The sequence below is a fragment of the Mustela nigripes genome, chromosome 12 (assembly GCF_022355385.1).
Source record: "Mustela nigripes isolate SB6536 chromosome 12, MUSNIG.SB6536, whole genome shotgun sequence".
NCBI lineage: Eukaryota > Metazoa > Chordata > Mammalia > Carnivora > Mustelidae > Mustela > Mustela nigripes.
Genome location: NC_081568.1, coordinates 101,938,420 through 101,955,829, shown reverse-complemented (window position 1 = coordinate 101,955,829; position 17,410 = coordinate 101,938,420). Strand labels below are relative to the sequence as shown.

The 17,410-nt window shown below is 41.8% G+C and overlaps 1 protein-coding gene across 10 annotated transcripts in view; it reads right to left on the bottom strand.

Annotated features, from left to right (window-relative positions):
* AGGF1 (angiogenic factor with G-patch and FHA domains 1) overlaps positions 1 to 17,410 on the bottom strand; it is a 124,415-nt gene that overhangs the window by 4,152 nt on the left and 102,853 nt on the right. For 5 of the 10 annotated variants that reach the window (XR_009407525.1, XR_009407517.1, XR_009407515.1 and 2 more), the window contains one exon: positions 5,556 to 5,663. The exons of the other annotated variants lie outside the window; for them this stretch is intronic. The gene's annotated coding sequence lies outside the window, so the exon portion shown is untranslated. The remainder of the gene's footprint in view (positions 1 to 5,555; positions 5,664 to 17,410) is intronic. 10 annotated transcript variants of the gene reach the window in all.

Sequence of the window (17,410 nt, the reverse complement as noted above, 5' to 3'; positions counted from 1 at the left end):
ACGCTGAGATCATGACCTGAGCCGAAGGCAGAGGCTTTAACCCACTGAGCCACCCAGGCGCCCCTCATCACTTCCTAATTATTTCATTATGCCTACTCCTATGTATGCATTTGAAGTTATTTACGTCTCTTGGATCTCTGTGTGGGGACACGGCATGGGGGTGTTACTGCTCATTTCCTTCCAATTCCATGTTCAATGATGTCATACTGGTAGCTAGAACTCTGCCATGGTGGGTAGTATTGACATGCAAGAAGTCAGCAGACACTACAGATCAAGGCTTCCTTTACTGCCTCTCTCTCTGTCAAACCAGTTGGTAAGCACTCATCAGCATACCACTATTTTGCCCCCTGCTGGGCTCAAGGGCCAGGCCTCTTGTCATCCAGGAGAGCTAACATCCAGCTTCACGAATATGGGGAGACATCACATCTGCAGAACATCCCCAAACCTATGCCTGTGCCTTCCCAAAGCCATTTCCCTAAGAGAGCTTCTGACACTCTTGAGTCACTCTTGCTATGTCCCCACTGCCACCACAGAGACATGTGTGCTACCACCGCAGGCACTCTCGCTCTGTCTCTTTCATAGTCAACACAATCTGCTTGGGGCTGCATTCTGTTAACTCCAACATAATTCTAGGGAATTTGAGAGTTGGCAGCCTGGAACTTGGGGGTTCTGAAGTCTGAGAGGGGAGAAGCAGCAACAAATGGAATATTTGGGATATAAGGTTACTGTGCTGGGATGCCTGGGTGGCTCAGTCGGTTAAGTATCTCCCTTTGGCTCAGGTCATGATTCCAGAGTCCTGGGATTGAGCCCCACATAGTGCTTCCTGATCAGCAGGGAGCTTGCTTCTCCCTCCGCCTGGCACTCCCTCTCTTATGTATCTTTCTCTCTCCCTCTCTCTCTGGTAAATGAACAAATAAAATCTTTAAAAAAAAAAAAAAGGTTACTGGGCATACAATCTCCTATCATTTGGTCCCATGGGTTGACTTCAAAACTGGGAGATGAGGGGCATCTGGGTGGCTCAGTGGGTTAAAGCCTCTGCCTTCAGCTCAGGTCATGATCCCAGTGGTCCTGGGATCAAGCCCCGCATTGGGCTCTCTGCTCAGCGGAGGGCCTGCTTCCTCCTCTCTCTCTACCTGCCTCTCTGCCTACTTGTGATCTCTGTCAAATAAATAAATAAAATCTTAAAAAAAAAAAAAAACCAAAACAACAACAACAGGGAGATGAGTGGTTCTCCTCAGTTCTCCACCGTAGACATTTTTTGGCAGGGGGCCGATGCAGATTAGAACTGGAGTTTTTACCTATAGCTTTGACCTCTGATTTTCAAGACACTCAGCTTTTATTTTTTTTCCTGCAAAGTGAATGGGGTCAAAAAGTATCATGCTTAAAAGAATACCTAGTGTTTTGCATTCTAGAGAGCCCCATCACACTGACTATTAGGTATAACTTTTTAGAATAACACTGAGGTGGGAGCAACACACACATCCCTATTCTCGTTATGAACAAAAGAGGCCCAAGACACCTAACTTAGCATTGCCCACCTAGCTGGTTTGTGAAATGGCTGGGTCTAGGTCCCATGGGACCAAGTAGATTTGTAAATGCCATACCTTACAAAGATCGAAAACATGACATGCAATTATTTTAACCTGAAGTCAACCACATCAGCCCATGTGCTATTCTCTCTTCCTCCTCCAAGGACTCTCATGTCTGCTTTCCACTTGATTCCATGGCCCTGAGCTATTTAGAGATTCATCTTGGCCATGCAAACCATTTATTTACTAGAAAGTAAGATTAGGGGTTGACCTTCAGTGTCCTTAACAGATGACACCAGAGTACAAAGAAGAAGACCACAAGGCCGTGGCATTGCAAGGCCACACAATCAGTGGGGGAAGGAGGAAGTGGTGAAAACGCCACACGTCTAAAACAGACCATGGTGTTCTTAAGGTGTGAATCCACATACTGTCGACAACTAAGCAATTTTTTATGAGACTATGGTTTATTACTTCCTGGATAAAAGATAGGATGACATTAAGCCTTTTTACTTTGCTGGCCAACTGGGCAGAGACTGCAAAGGGGGGAAAGCAGAGAGGCCAGTTTTTGCAAAACAGCTGCTTACCCAGTCCTTGGGCCAGACCCAAAGAACCGGGGGAAAGAACTCCTTATTATATCCTTGTAAGTGAGAGGGTTTGTTTTACAAACTGTGACTGGAAAACTTTGTACCAAAATGTTAATGGTGGTAATTCAAGGAGAAATGAAGACTTAAAAAAAAAATTACCACTATCAAAATACAGTTTTTAGCAGAGAATCAACTTTTTCCAGTCTTCTTTATACTTTCAAAAGCACAATAACACCTTAAATTGATAAAGCAGGTCAGCCTCTGCAAAGTGTTCTTGACTGTTACTTCAAACGAGCCTTATGAACGTCCTATACCAGAATTCCATCCTTAAACAGACCAAACCAAAACCTCCCCCAAAACACCAAGGGGACAGAGTGCTATGCCAGCCATTGCTCCAACTTCCTCTCCTAAGTTGCTGTACTCCCTTAGGCTCCACAAAATTTCACTCCTGATCCTCAATCCTACCACAAAATTGAGTTCAGAAGATACTCTGTTTGGTCTTTCTTTTGGTGTTTATTTACATGTCTGCCTCTTGGCTAAAATCAATGACAAATGGCTACTTTGAAAAGTAAGACACAAATCATTTTAATGTAACTTTCCCATGAATAAGAGTAACGCTCCCTTTTCACCTTTTTTTTTTTTTTTTTAAGATTTAATTTGTTTATTTCTCAGAGAGAGCACAAGCAGGGGGAGCAGCAAGCAGAGCAGGAAGAGGGAGAAGCAGGCTTCCAGCTGAACAGGGAGCCTGATGTGGGACTTGATTCCAGCACCCTGGGATCATGACCTGAGCTGAAAGCAGACATTGAACTGACTGTGCCACCCAGGCGCCCCTTCACCTGTCTTCTTCTTCTTCTTCTTCTTTTTTTTTTAATTTTAAAGATTTTATTTATTTATTTGACAGAGGGAGAGGGATCACAAGTAGGGAGAGAGGCAGGCAGAGAGAGGGGGAAGCAGGCTCCCTGCCAAGCAGAGAGCCTGATGCTCTGGCTTGATCCCAGGGCCCTGAGATCATGACCCGAGCCGAAGGCAGAGGCTTTAACCCACTGAGCCACTCAGGCTCCCCAACTTCACCTGTCTTCTTACTTTGAAGTCAAGTGGATTTAGTCTTTAGGTCTGGTTAAGGCAAAATTGGGATTCAAGTCTTTGTGCAAATAAGAACTACTGTGAATGGTTCATAATTCTTTGAGGGGCCACCTGTAGCCTTGTACCATCGGAGAGGCAATTTACCTCTGTGACTTGAAAAAGTGGCTGATTTTCTTTCACTGGTAAAAGCAAAGCCACTGAATTATTGGGTAGTAACGAGCTAGCTTCCCAAGAACTTCCGTGCTCCTATTTTGCATCACCCTCACCAAGTAAACATGACTTCAATATTAAAATCAAGAATATTTTCATAGGAGATAGATGTATTAATTATCTCGATCTTGATCACTACATATGTATATCAAACCATCACGCTGTACATTTTAAGTATATGTAATTATATTTGTCAATTGTTCCTCAGTAAAACTGGGAAGAAAGGGGGGGAAGGATATTATCACTAAACCCAAACATCAAGATGGTTTGATGGAGAAAGGTGTCTGTCTTGGAGAACATAATTATATTTTAACGTATCATTGAGGAAAAGAGACAGAAAGAGAAAAAGAAAGGGGGAGGGGAAAGAGAGAGGAGAAGTGAAGTCAGTATTCATAGGGCACAAAACAGAAAAAACGTTACCACTAACAAAAGTATTCAGCTGTTCCCATGGCTGGAAAATAGAATACAAAGACCAGAACTGACTCATGTGTCTATAAATATTTTAATATTTAATAAGTGTGGCATTTTAAATCAGGGGGGAGGATAGAATATCAATAAATGGTATTGAGATAATTTGTTAGTTTTCTAGTTTTTTTTTTTTTTTTTTTTTAAAGAGAAAGAGAGAGAGAGAGCAAGCACACAGGGAAGGGGAGAGAAAGAATCTTAAGCCGACCAGTATGCGCTTGACATGGGGCTTGATCTCTCGACCCTGAAGTCATGATCTGAGCCAAAATCAAAAGTCAGATGTTTAACCGACTGAGCACCCAGATGCCCCACAATATGCTAATATTTTTGAAAAGTATTTCAGATAGAATAAAAATTCTAATTTTATTTGAATTTTAGATTAAAATTTTAATATTATAAAAATGCCAAAAAATTATAAAAGGATAGTTATCTAATGTTGGGCACAGTAGGGTCTTTCTAAGAATAACACCAAAGGCATCGGCATAAAGAAGACAGATACATCTGACTTCTTAAAAATTTTAAATTTTTGAATATCAAAAGCAACCACAATACCAGTTTTTTGTCAGAAATATGTATTAAAAATATTTTCTCATATCTATGGGTTGTCTTTTCATTTTCTTGATCATTTATTTTGAGAACACAACAGCATGGATGAATTTCAGAAATGTGTTTTATGGAAAAAGTATATATTGGATGGTTCCATTTCATTTCATTTCATTCATTTTTATATGAAGTTCTAGAATAGGAAAAATTAATCTAAAATGATGGAAATTAGATCTATGTAAAAGGGCATGAGGTAACTTTTTGGGGAGACAGAAATGTTCTATAATTTGATTGGAGTCATGATACATGGGTATATACATTTACCAAAACTCATTATATTACACACTTAAAGTAGATGCATTTTGTTGTAGATGAATTATATCACAATTACAGAAAAAAGAAAAAAAGAATCCATAGTAAATATTGAAGAAAGTGACAAACTGAGAATATTTGCAACATCTAAGACAGATAAACTTGTGAGGCTCTCAAACACAAAGAACTCTTAGAAATCAATAAGAAGGGTGCCTGGGTGTCTCAGTGGGTTAAAGCCTCTGCCTTCAGCTCAGGTCATGATCCCAGGGTCCTGGGATCGAGTCCCGCATCGGGCTCTCTGCTCAGCAGGAAGCCTGCTTCCTTCCCTTCTCCTCTCTCTGCCTGCCTCTCTGCCTACTTGTAATCTCTCTGTCAAATAAATAAATAAAAACCAAACATTTAAAAAAATCAATAAGAAAAAAAATGAACATTCCGATAGAAACTTACAAACAAAAGGACCTAAAGGAGTAATGCAGGAATGCCTGGATGGTTCAGTGGGTTAAGCATCTGCCTTCAGCTCAGGTCACAATCCCAGGGTTTTGGGATGGAGCCCCACACTGGGCTCCTTGCTCAGCAGGGAGACTGCTTCTCCCTCTGCCTATGACTCCCTCTGCCTGCACGCTCTCTCTCACTCTCTCTCTCTCTCAGTCTGACAGATAAATAAAATCTTTAAAAGAATAAAATAAAGGAGTAATTCATAAAAGAAGAAATAAAAAATGGATAGTAAATATGAAAAAGACACCAACTCTTTGGAAAATAAGCAAACATAAATTCAAAAAGCAATAATGGGACGCCTGGGTGGCTCAGTCAGTTAAGCATCTGCCTTTACCTCAGGTCATGATCTCAGGGTCCTGGGATGGAGTCCTGATCAGGTTCCCTGCTCACTGGGGAGTCTGCTTCTCCCTCTCCCTCTGCTGTTCCCCCGTTTGTTCTCACTCTGTCAAAATAAATAAATAAAATCTTTTTTAAAAAGAAAGAAAAACAACAATACAATTTATTATTTATCAAATTGATTTAAAAAAAATATACTAAAGTTTTGTTAGGGGCAGGTCAGATCCTTAATGGGGTGTAAATTGGTACAATACTACTGGAAGAAAAATTTTCCACATACAGCCAAAGTCTTTTTGCTTTAGCAGGATGTCTACATGTAGGAACTAAGGGTGCACATGCTTATTTTGCTTCTTGAAATCACCACTGGTGCAAAGATCCTTAGGTTATTACGCAGAGGAATTAGTGAAATGTATGCGGTACATAGGTCATCTGTACTAGGCTCTATCCTCAGGTGCTCAGAGCTGGAAGATTAACCAGAGGCCCTTTCTGGTCAGTATTAACCTCTCCCTTCTTTAATTTCATAGTGTGATTTGCATCAGCCCACCAGTGACCTTCAAGTTGTTCTTGCATTGTTTCAAAGGAATTCAGTATGTCTCCTTAAATAGCCGGAAAACCACAAGACAAATTCAACCTCCTTCCTGAGGCGTCTCTTGATTACCCCACTCCAGGAGGATCACTCTCTCTCATTACCTCTACGGTCATATTGGCAATCATCACATCCTGGTTTGTGGCAGCTTTCCTTGTGTCGCCTTGAACTACTACATATTTTTAGCATCAAAGTTTACTCTTTCTGTATTCACATCTTTCCTCCCCACAGATCTGTCTGACATGTGTCTGGCTCCCCAACAGCACAGAGCCTACAGTGCCGGGCAGCATGACCTAGTGCCTTGGAACCTGGGTTCCAGAGCTAAACACCTGAGTATGAATTCCAGGGCTGCCTGTCACTAGCTGTATGACTTTCACAAGTTACTCGGCCTCGACGTGTCTCCCTTACCTATAAGATGAGGACCAAAGTGGCACCAACTTCACTGCGCCCTTACGAGGATTGAGACAAATGTATGGCAAGTGATTAGCCCAGTTCCTAATGGTGTTGTAAGTGCTTGGTAAATGTCAGCTATTAGTATGTGCATGCTTCGTAAATATCCACTGATAGAATGGTTCTAGTGGGGAGGAAATTTAAGGAAAGAGAGGGCTACTTCAGAGTGGAATGAACCCCTGAAAGGGGGAAGGAAAAACCTACAGACCGTGTCGAACAGGCTGCATGGACCAGGTCAAACATTATCATGGCACTGAGGGTTCAGGATGAGGTGGGAGAAATGTAAGGAAGGGAGAGCACAACTGAGGGTTTACAACACAAATAAATTATAAGAATACTATTAATTCATCCAACAAATATATATTGGGTACTTGTAGTAATGCAGGAAAAGAAGACATTTCCTTTTTTAAAAAAACATTTTCTTATTTTTTTTAAGATTTTATTTATTTATTTGTCAGAGAAAGAAAGAAAGAGAGAGCACACAAACAGGTGAAGCTGTAGGCAGAGGAAGAAGCAGGCTCCCCACAGAGCAAGGAGCCCAACACAGGACTTGACCCCAGAACCCTAGGATCATGACCTGAGATGAAGGCAGATGCTTAACTGGCTGAGCCACCCAGGTGCCCCAAGAAATTTCCTTTTTGAGCCTAATGAAGAACGTAATATCCAGGTTGTATCATCTCTCCAAGTCTATCCATCAAGCTGTTATTGTTCAAGACTCTATGGCTTCTGACCAGAATCACTGTCAGAATTAACCAGGCTTCATGCTAACCCTGCTCTTTTCCTTACCAATCTACTGAGCAGAATGAGTCAGGTGAGTTCTCTAAAATACCTGAACACTTGATTCCTTTTCTGAACGTTGTTGCTGGCTCCCCACTGCCAGTGGTCTGTCCCTCTTGGATCCCCACACTCAAGCTTCTCAAACTTCCAAGGGTATTTAGGATGGTCTTCCTGGACTCTCTATCAAGACAATTCTTTCTCTCTCTTTCAGAAGCAGCTCCAGTAACAGCCCCCGGGAAGCCGACCATACCCATCAGAGCCCAGCCCGAAATATAGAAACCACTTTCTAAATTCAAATAGAGTGGATTTACTACAGGTGATGGAAAAACTGAGCCACCAACCAGGGGACAGTGAGGCACAGCAGAGATTAGCTCCAGCAAGAAGCTGCTACCACTCCCAGGCTGGAGGTGCAAACAGAGGTCACCAGATCCCAGGCCTGTGATCACCCTGCTGAAGCTGGACGCCAGTGGACCTGTCCAGTAGGCGTCTAATCTGTCTCCATTGCCTCTGATTGGGTGAACCAGCCAGAAGCCCGCTGACATTGGTGTGCAAAAGTGCCCAACTCCCAACCCCAAAACAGAGCAAAGACAAGGAAGAGTGAGGGACGGAGCTGCTCCCCTTCCTAACTCCCTTAGGTACTTTGTCATGGTCTCCTCTCTGCTCCCTTAAATCTGACCCCATCTTTTTTATAGCCCTCATCTACTAAGTTGTGATTTCTGTGTTTACAAGTCTGTTTTCCTTAATAGATTGTGTAATTCCAAGAGGAAAGACAATGGCCTTATTCATCTTGGTGTCCTTAGCTCTGGGCATAATGCGGGGTACATAACGGACATTTACTCTTTGTTGGCTATTTGTTAAAAGGAAACTCCTGGAGTCACCTCCGGCTAGCCCTCCTTCTCCATCTCCTTGCTTGATTTACCTACCTTGACTGAACTCTCGGCACTAAATAATAAACAAGAAGGAGCTTGGGGGTCCCTTGAACTCTCTGGGTCTGTAATCCATAGCCTTATATTTAAATATACCCATCAACAAATTACCATAATTATTTATACTCAGAGCATCACCCACATATCAACCTTCTACCTTCCCATAGCTACATGAAAATTACCCATGGAAATTCCCCCCAAATCTCAAGATACCATCCCTCCACCACCCAAGATGCTTCTAGGCCACCTCTCCCTGCTGTTAATCAGTGTGTGCTCAGGGTAAACAAACTAATTTTAAAATCAGCTTAAGCGAAACATAATTAGGAAGATAAATTAGCTGCCCCCCCCCAAATTGCATAATGAATGCCTAAGGAGAAATTATTTTTATTATCTACCATTTTTATGATCTGTGTAACATTTTCTCTTCCGTCATTGGAGAGGACACTTAGCTGACAGTGTAGAGAAATACCACAGAACCTAACTTCTGACCTTGATCATCTGTACAGTGATTACAAAAGGAGAAAAACGAACTGTTTTGTTTTTGTTTTTCTTATCTTGAATTTACAACACCAGCCTAGCTATTGAGGAAAAGAAGCCTGTAATTACAGTCAGACAATCAGGGTTCAATTCTTGGTTCTGACTTATTGCTGTACAATCACAGGCAAGTTAGGTCACCTCTGAACAATCAGTTTCTTTACATGTAAAATACGGACGATGACAAAGCTGAACTCAACCACGAGAGCCCACACGTCCTTCCTATCTGGTTCTAAGCACTTCATATGAACTAACTCCTTTCATCTTTGCCCTGAATTACCTACTGTTATTTTTATTTTACATATAAGGAAACAGGCACAGAGATTAAGTAACCTCCTCAAAGGGCTGCTGTAGAAATTTCGTGTGATTTTATATTTTGAAATCATTAAGAAATTATCTGAAACAGAGTAGGGGCTCAATTAATTTTTTCCTTTACAAGCCCCCCCACCCAACCCACCTCCACACCAAAATAACTACTATTTCTAGAAATTGGTTTGTTATTGAAGCTTCTTTGTTAACAGGCCTGGATTCTTCATTCCTAGATGTGTATTCACTATGCCTCAGTTTCCCTCTGTGTAAAATGAAACAGACTGTATCAGCAGGTGCCAATCAATGGCTCATGAGAGGAACCTGGCCTACAGTTACATTTTGTTATGTTGCACAATATTTATATTATTAAAAAGTAGCTGCTAACATAAAAAAATCAGTAAGTCTATTTCCTTGCACCACACACAAAAATAGACTCAAAATGGATGAAAAGACCTCAATGTGAGACAGGAATCCATCAAAATCCTTGAGGAGAACGCAGATAGCAACCTCTTCGACCTCAACCACAGCAACTTCTTCCTAGAAACATCACCAAAGGCGAGTGAAGCAAGGGCAAAAATGATCTATTGGGACTTCATCAAGATCAAAAGCTTTTGCATAGCAAAGGAAACAGTCAACAAAACCAAAAGACAACTGACAGAATGGGAGAAGATATTCGCAAATGACATATGAGAGAAAGGGCTAGTATCCAAAATCTATAAAGAATTTATCAAACTCAACACCCAAAGAACAAATAATCCAATCAAGAAATGGGCAGAAGACACGAATAGACATTTCTGCAAAGAAGATGTCCAGATGGCCAACAGACACATGAAGAAATGCTCCACATCACTCAGCATCAGGAAAATACAAATGAAAGCCACAATGAGATACACCTCACACCAGTCAGAACGGCAAAAATTAACAAGTCAGGAAACGACAGATGTTGGTGAAGATGCTGAGAAAGGGGAACCCTCCTACATTGTTGGTGGGAATGCAAGCTGGTGCAGCCACTCTGGAAAACAGCATGGAGATTCCTCAAAAGGTTGAAAATAGAGCTACCTTATGACCCAGCAATCACACTACCGGGTATTTACCCTAAAGATACAAATGTAGTGAACTGAAGGGGCATGTGCACCCCAATGTTTATAGCAGTAATGCCCACAATAGCCAAACTCTGGAAAGAGCCCAGATGTCCATCAAAAGATGAATGGATAACGAAGATGTAGTATATATATACAATGGAATACTATGCAGCCATCAAAAGAAATGAAATCTTGCCATTCGCAATGAGGTGAATAGAACTAGAGGGTATTATGCTGAGCAAAATGAGTAAATCAGAGAAAGACAATTATCATATGATCTCTCTGATATGAGGAATTTGAGAAGCAGGGAGGGGGGTTGTAGGGGGTAGGGAAGGAAAAAATGAAACAAGATGGGATTGGGAAGGAGACAAACTATAAGAGACTCAATTTCATAAAACAAACTGAGGGTTGCTGGGGGGTGGGGGGAGGGATAGGGTGGTTGGGTTATGAACATTGGGGAGGGTATGTGCTATGGTGAGTTCTGTGAATTGTGTAAGCCTGATGATTCACAGACCTGTACCCCTGGGGCAAATAATACATTACATGTTAATAAACATAATTTTAAAAATCAGCAGATCTCTCACTCTCTTCCTCACTCTCTTTCACACACACACACACACACACACACACATATACACACACACACATACATTTCAGGCTTCTCTTGAAAAACTGACCCATATGGCCAATCAGGCTCTTACTCTAACAGGTCAACATTCTTTTCGAGTTGTGCATGGCCACCTCCTTTTACAAAGGACACCTATTTCTTGGTTTGCCATAGTCCCATTTCTTACAGCTTTTTGCAGAAATAGAAGTCTTTCCCCCTTCCATCACTAAGGATCCATGATTCCCTGACACCTGACAATATTTCCCACAGGAAGTACCCACTATAGGGCACCAGAGTTTTTCACTGAATGTTGTTGTCCCAAAGGGTGACCAATTCATTCCAGTTTCATTAGGACTTACCCCTTTTTGGACTGAAAGTCCTGCATCTAGGAAACTCCTTGGTCCCAGGTAAACCAGGTTGGTCATTCTACATCATAGCACAAAACAAACCCCCAACGGCCCTTGCCATCTAGGACATGCCACACTGCACCCTCTTGCTCTGGAGTCTCTTTGGGCCATTCTGCGATGCTAGAAGAGCATGTATCTGTGTATTGGGGGAGGGGGCGGGGTCAGGAATTAGAGAGCCTAGACCTTGTTACATGACTGGTTCTCCCGAAAGGGTTCTGTATGACCTTAAGTGGCTCTTTGAGTCTCTGGGCCTCTCTGCTCTGCCATTCATTCATTCAACATCTGCTTCTCAAACATCCATATGCTAGCCACCTTTCTTGGCACTGAGGACACAGCAATGAATAAGCAAGAACAGGGTCCTTGCCCTTAGAGAACTCACATCAGCAAGAAGAAACAGATATTAAAACAAGTAAACAATATCTGATAAAATTTCAGGTGGTGATAATGCCATAAAGGAACCATTGGCCGCATGAGAAAAACAAAGGCTATGGGGGCCATCACCAATTTTGGTGGGTGCGGAGGAATATCAGAAATCGGTCAAAATTCCACCTGGCCTCCTATTTTAAACACTATGTAATTCTTTTTTTTTTTTTAAGATTTTATTTATTTATTTGACAGACAGAGAACACAAGTAGACAGAGGCAGGCAGATAGAGAGGAAGGGAAGCAGGCCCCCTGCTGAGCAGAGAGCCCGATGCGGGACTCGATCCCAGGACCCTGAGATCATGACCTGAGCTGAAGGCAGCAGCTTAACCCACTGAGCCACCCAGGCGCCCTAAACACTATGTAATTCTTAACTTGAGGATCTTTTGGTGCAGGGGATATATGTCACAATTTAATTTTTCAATTGCAAAATATTTCTCAGTAAAAAAACTGCTTTATGGCAACAATCCATATCAATATCAAATATGGGTCTCATATAGGACTGGAAATGTATCAAGACAAATCCACTCAAATAACAGCACAAGGGTTGAGAAAAGAGGGAAGCCCAAGCTTATTAACGAATCTGACGATATTTTCTTATACAAAGAGTAGCTGAGTCAGAGGCTCATGTGCTAACACCAGAAGCAGAAAAATAAGTGAATGAATGAATACACAGACTGTCCAATACCTGTCTCTCTCCCCTCCAAAGAGATGGATACTGCTTTAAAGAAGGAAGTAACCACTTGATAAAAATTCAGTAAGGAACACCACTATGGTATGCCATTCATTGATTCATTCGTTCATTCATTGCACAATTAGATACTGAGTACCTACTATACACCAACATTGTTATTAAAAATAATGAAAGAAGGTGATATATGAAAAGCCCAAAATATTTTTCTAGATTAAAAATAACCCTTAGGGGCGCCTGGGTGGCTCAGTGGGTTAGGCCGCTGCCTTCAGGTCGGGTCATGATCTCAGGGTCCTGGGATCGAGTCCCGCATGGGGCTCTCTGCTCAGCGGGGAGCCTGCTTCCTCTTCTCTCTCTCTCTGCCTGCCTCTCCGCCTACTTGTGATGTCTCTCTGTCAAATGAATAAATAAAAAATCTTTAAAAAATAAAAAAATAAAAATAACCCTTATTGGGGGCTCCTGAGTGGCTCAGTCCATTAAATGTCTCCCTCCAGCTCATGTCATGATCCCAGAGTCCTGGGATTGGGCCCTGTGTCGGGGGCCCCACTCCTAGGGGATCCTGCTTCACCCTCTCCCTCTGCCTACTGCTCGCTCCCCCTCCTTTGCTCTTTCTCTCTGTCAAATAAATAAATAAAATCTCTAAAAAATAAAATAACCCTTATTTGATTTTTCTGATTATCAAATAATAAATAGCTTTTTGTCATTTTGAAGCTTAAAAATGTAATAAAAAAAATGTAATACAAGTCATCCTTTAATAAGCCAGGGTTTTTCAACATCGGCACTATTTCTATTTTGGGATGGGAACTTCTTTGTTGTGGGGCATCCTGTATGTATCAGAGGATGTTTAGCAGCACCCCTGGACTCTACCCACTAAATGCCACCAGCTTCCCCCACCCCCGCCACCATACAGACATACCAGTTGTTAACACTAAAAATGACTCCAGGGGTACCTGGGTGGCTCAGTGAGTTAAAGCCTTTGCCTTCAGCTCAGGTCATGATCCCAGGGTTTTGGGATCGAGCCCCACATCGGGCTCTCTGCTCCGCAGGGAGCCTGCTTCTTCCCCTCTCTCTCTCTCTGCCTGCTTCTCTGCCAACTTGTGATTTCTCTCTCTCTGTCAAATAAATAAAATCTTAAAAAAAAAAAAAAGCCTCCAAGCTTTGCAAATGCCCCTAAGAATCGAAGTCATGTGCTTGAAGAGCGCTACTACAAGCAATCCACTTTGCTCACATAATAGGGAGCTCAGAAATGAAAGCCTATGGAGAGGCCTTTTCCTCTAGGCAAATGAACAGGAGATTTCCACCTGGAAGAGCCTTAGCACTACCCTTCCCTCCTTGATGCCAAGACACCAGCCCTCTGGAGAAAGGCAGCAGTGCCCCAATCTGGGATGGGAGGACAGGGAAGGGGGTGGGGACGGGCAGGCATGGGCTCTGCTAAGGGGATCAGTGAGCTTCTGGAGCTTACACTGTTTGCGTCATGCCTGCTGATCCAGGCCATGCCCCAGACCTGCACGCCTCCAAAGGAGCTTTGCCAACAACCCTGGGAGAAAAGCTTCTCCTGTTTGAGGCTTACCCACATGTAAGTCCAGCAGTCTGTGGCTGCTCTAAGCCAGGCAGATTAAAATTGCACCCGTCTATCTTGAGCACTGATAGGAGCGAGTTTCTGAAGCTGGAAGCAGGGCACGCCTGCCCGTCCTCGCCCTTCTACAAAGACTTGACAAAGAGTCCATTGTGCACAACCTAATCTGAGACAGAATTAATGCACCTGCCTGGTCATTCACCCCCACCTTTGGCTGGTGCTTCAGAGCAAATGCTAGTTGTATAGAAGCAAACGTTTTCAGTTGATAGAATATGTCAACACGAGCCCAAGTCAGGCACAACGTTTGTTAAGCACCTGTAATCTGAGTCCTGGCTCTTAGAACAAAAGGGATATAAGTCTTGTGTGTCACCACTTAGTGTCTCAGAGTCAATGGTTCCCAGTCACAAAAAGGAGGAGAGTTGAAGAAATGGAGATGGGAAGAGAATCCAGGTTCTGCTTTTATTCATTAATTTCCTAAGTATTTGTCAAGTTCCTGTTATATGCTCAATACTGTGCTCTACGCATGGGGAGAGCTTAGCTTTAGGTGGAAACTTTAGGGACTACTCAGCTCCAGCTGCTTCTTGCCATAATCATCGATAAGCCAGTTTTGCCAAATCTTCCAAAATTTCAAGAGAAACTAGAAAACATGACTTTTATGTAAAATCTTTTAATTTTAAAGCATAAGCTGAAATTTTAAAATGAAAACAAAACAAAAAATCCCTGGGTGGACAAAACCAGTTCAGTTTTCAAGCCTTCAAACCATAACTTCTGCTTTAGAGACAGTGAAAAGTTGTAGTTACGAGTAAGGTACTCTGTGATGAGCACTGAGGAACATATAGAACTGCTGATACTATACTGAACACCTGAAACTGATATAACACTGTATGTTAACTAAACTGGAGTTGAGATAAAAAAAAAAAAAAAACTAATTAAAAAAAAGTGAGGTACTCTGGTTCTACCCCTTGCTCGCTGTGTGATCTTGGACAAGTTATCTAACCTCTCTGTGCCTGTGCCTTACTCTCCTCATGTAAAAAATGAGTATGATAAAGCATATTGTAGATTCTTAAATTTTTCTTAAACTTGAATTAATTAACATATAGTGTATTATTAGTTTCAGAGGTAGAGTTCAGTGATTCATCAGTTGTATAGAACACCCAGAGCTCATTATATCACATGTTCTCCTTAATGTCCATCACCCAGCCACTCCATTCCACCTACCTCCCTTCCCTCCAGCAACCTCCCTTCTCAGTTTGTTGCCTATGATTAAGAGTCTCTTATGGTTTGTCTCCCTCTCTGATTTCGTCTTGTTTTATGTTTCCCTCCCTCCCCCTATGCTTCTCGGTTTTGTTTCTTAATTTCTATATATAAGTGAAATCACATATTGTAGATGTAAATGAGAGAATATATGTACATGCCCAATCTACAGTATCTCAATAAATGTGAACTATTATTTTTGTAGGTCATCTGGTCCACTCTCCCAGGAATCTCTTTTACAACAGCATTGAGAGTCGAACATTTAATCGCTGCTCATGCACATCCTGAGACAGGAAGCTCATGATTTCCTAGGAAATACCAGTTGTATATTAATCCCTAAATCACAGTGGCTTAATCCAATATATGTTCATTTATCGCCCATGCCCCAAACTAATGAGCTCAACACATAGACTGCTCTGTTCTACTCTATGCTCTGTGAATCCATGTATCTCCTATCTGGTGGCTTTACCATCCTTAAGGACCTTTCCAGAATCCTCTGGAAAGTCAAGCATTTGGCTCCTTTGGCTCACTCAGGTGATGATTCCAGGGTCCTGGATCGAGTCCACATGAAGCTCCCTGCTCAGCGGGAAGTCTGCTTCTCCCTCTTCCTTTCCCTCTGGCCCTCTTCCCCTCCCTACCCCTGCTCATGCTTTCTCTCTCTCTCTCAAATAAATAAATAAAATCTTAAAAAAAAAAAAAAGTAGACTGAGGGTAAGGGAAGAAGTAAAGCTATTTATATTCATAGATGACCATCATTCTGTGCATAGAAAATCCCAAGGAATCCACACACAAAATGACCAGAACTGATAAATGAGTTTAGCAAGGTCGCAGGATACAAGATGAATATTCAAAAATCAACTGTATTTCTGTATTAGGAATGACAAATCCAAAACTGAAATTTTAAAAATTCTATTCATAAAGCATAAACCAAATAGAATATGTATGCATAAATTTAATAAAAGAAGTACAAGACTTGTATGCTCTTGTATTATATGTATTATAAAATGTGATTAAGAGAAGTTAATGAAGAATCAAATATATGGAGAGACATTACCCTTTTATGGGTTGAAAGACTCAATATTGTCAAAATGGAAATTCTCCCCAAATTGATCTCTATATTCATCACATTCCCGCTCAAAATCCTTTCTATTTTAGCTTTTTTAAAGTTTATTTTTTTACTAATCTCTACACCCAATGTGGGGCTTGAACCCATTACCCTGAGATCACAAGCTACATGCTCTCCTGACTGAGCCAGTTACTGTACTTCTTGGGATTCTTTTTCGGTTTTCGTCACTCCTGTGCATGTGTTTAGGTATGTGTTCAGATGAAGGATGCCGGCTTCTGTAGGATACCCAGGTAGACAAGGTCAAAGGCAACAAGAACAGCAACAAATTTTAATCTGTCCCGGTGGGACAGTATTCCTTATGATCCTGAGATGCTAGCCTGCTTGTGATCTTCCCTCCCTACCTACAGACTTCAAAGGTTTGACTGGGATCGGGTCTGCCTCCAAGTTCATGTAGCTATTAGAGCATTTAGCTTCTTGCAAGTTGTCAGAGTGAGAACCTCATTTTCTTGCTGACTATCTGCTGGAGGCTGCCTTCGGCTCTTTGCTGTGTGGCCTCTCCATTTGGCAGCTCAAAACAGGGCAGCTTGCTCTCTCAGAGCCAGCAAGCGAGAGGGGGTCTGCAAGCAAGGTGGATTTCAATCTTCGGTTATATAATCATGTACAAATAACCACACACATCCCATCATCTTTGCTAAATTCTACTTGTTACAAGGAAGTCACAGATCCCATTAACACTCAAGGGAAGATCACACAAGGGTTTAAACCAGGAAGTGGGAAATGTAAGGCTACCGTAGAGTCTGTCCATCACAGTCCACCCTCTGGTCCCCAGTGACGTGTGTTCCTCCCACATTAAAAAAAAAAAAAAAAAAAAAAAAAAAAAAAAAAATTACATTTGCTCCCTCCCAAATTCCTCAAGAACCTCATACCATTACAACATCTGCTTAAAGTCTAGAATTTTATTATCTAAATCAGGTCGAGGTATGGATGAGGTTCTTAGGCATAGTTACTCTCAATCTATAAAACAAAAGACAAGCTATCTGGCTCCGAACACACCCAACATACATGGAGGAACAGATACAGTAAAATAGATACAGACGCTCCATTTAAAAGGGGAGGGGAGGAATGGAAGGTAAAAGGAGTTAAGGAGTTACCAGTCCAAAGTAGTT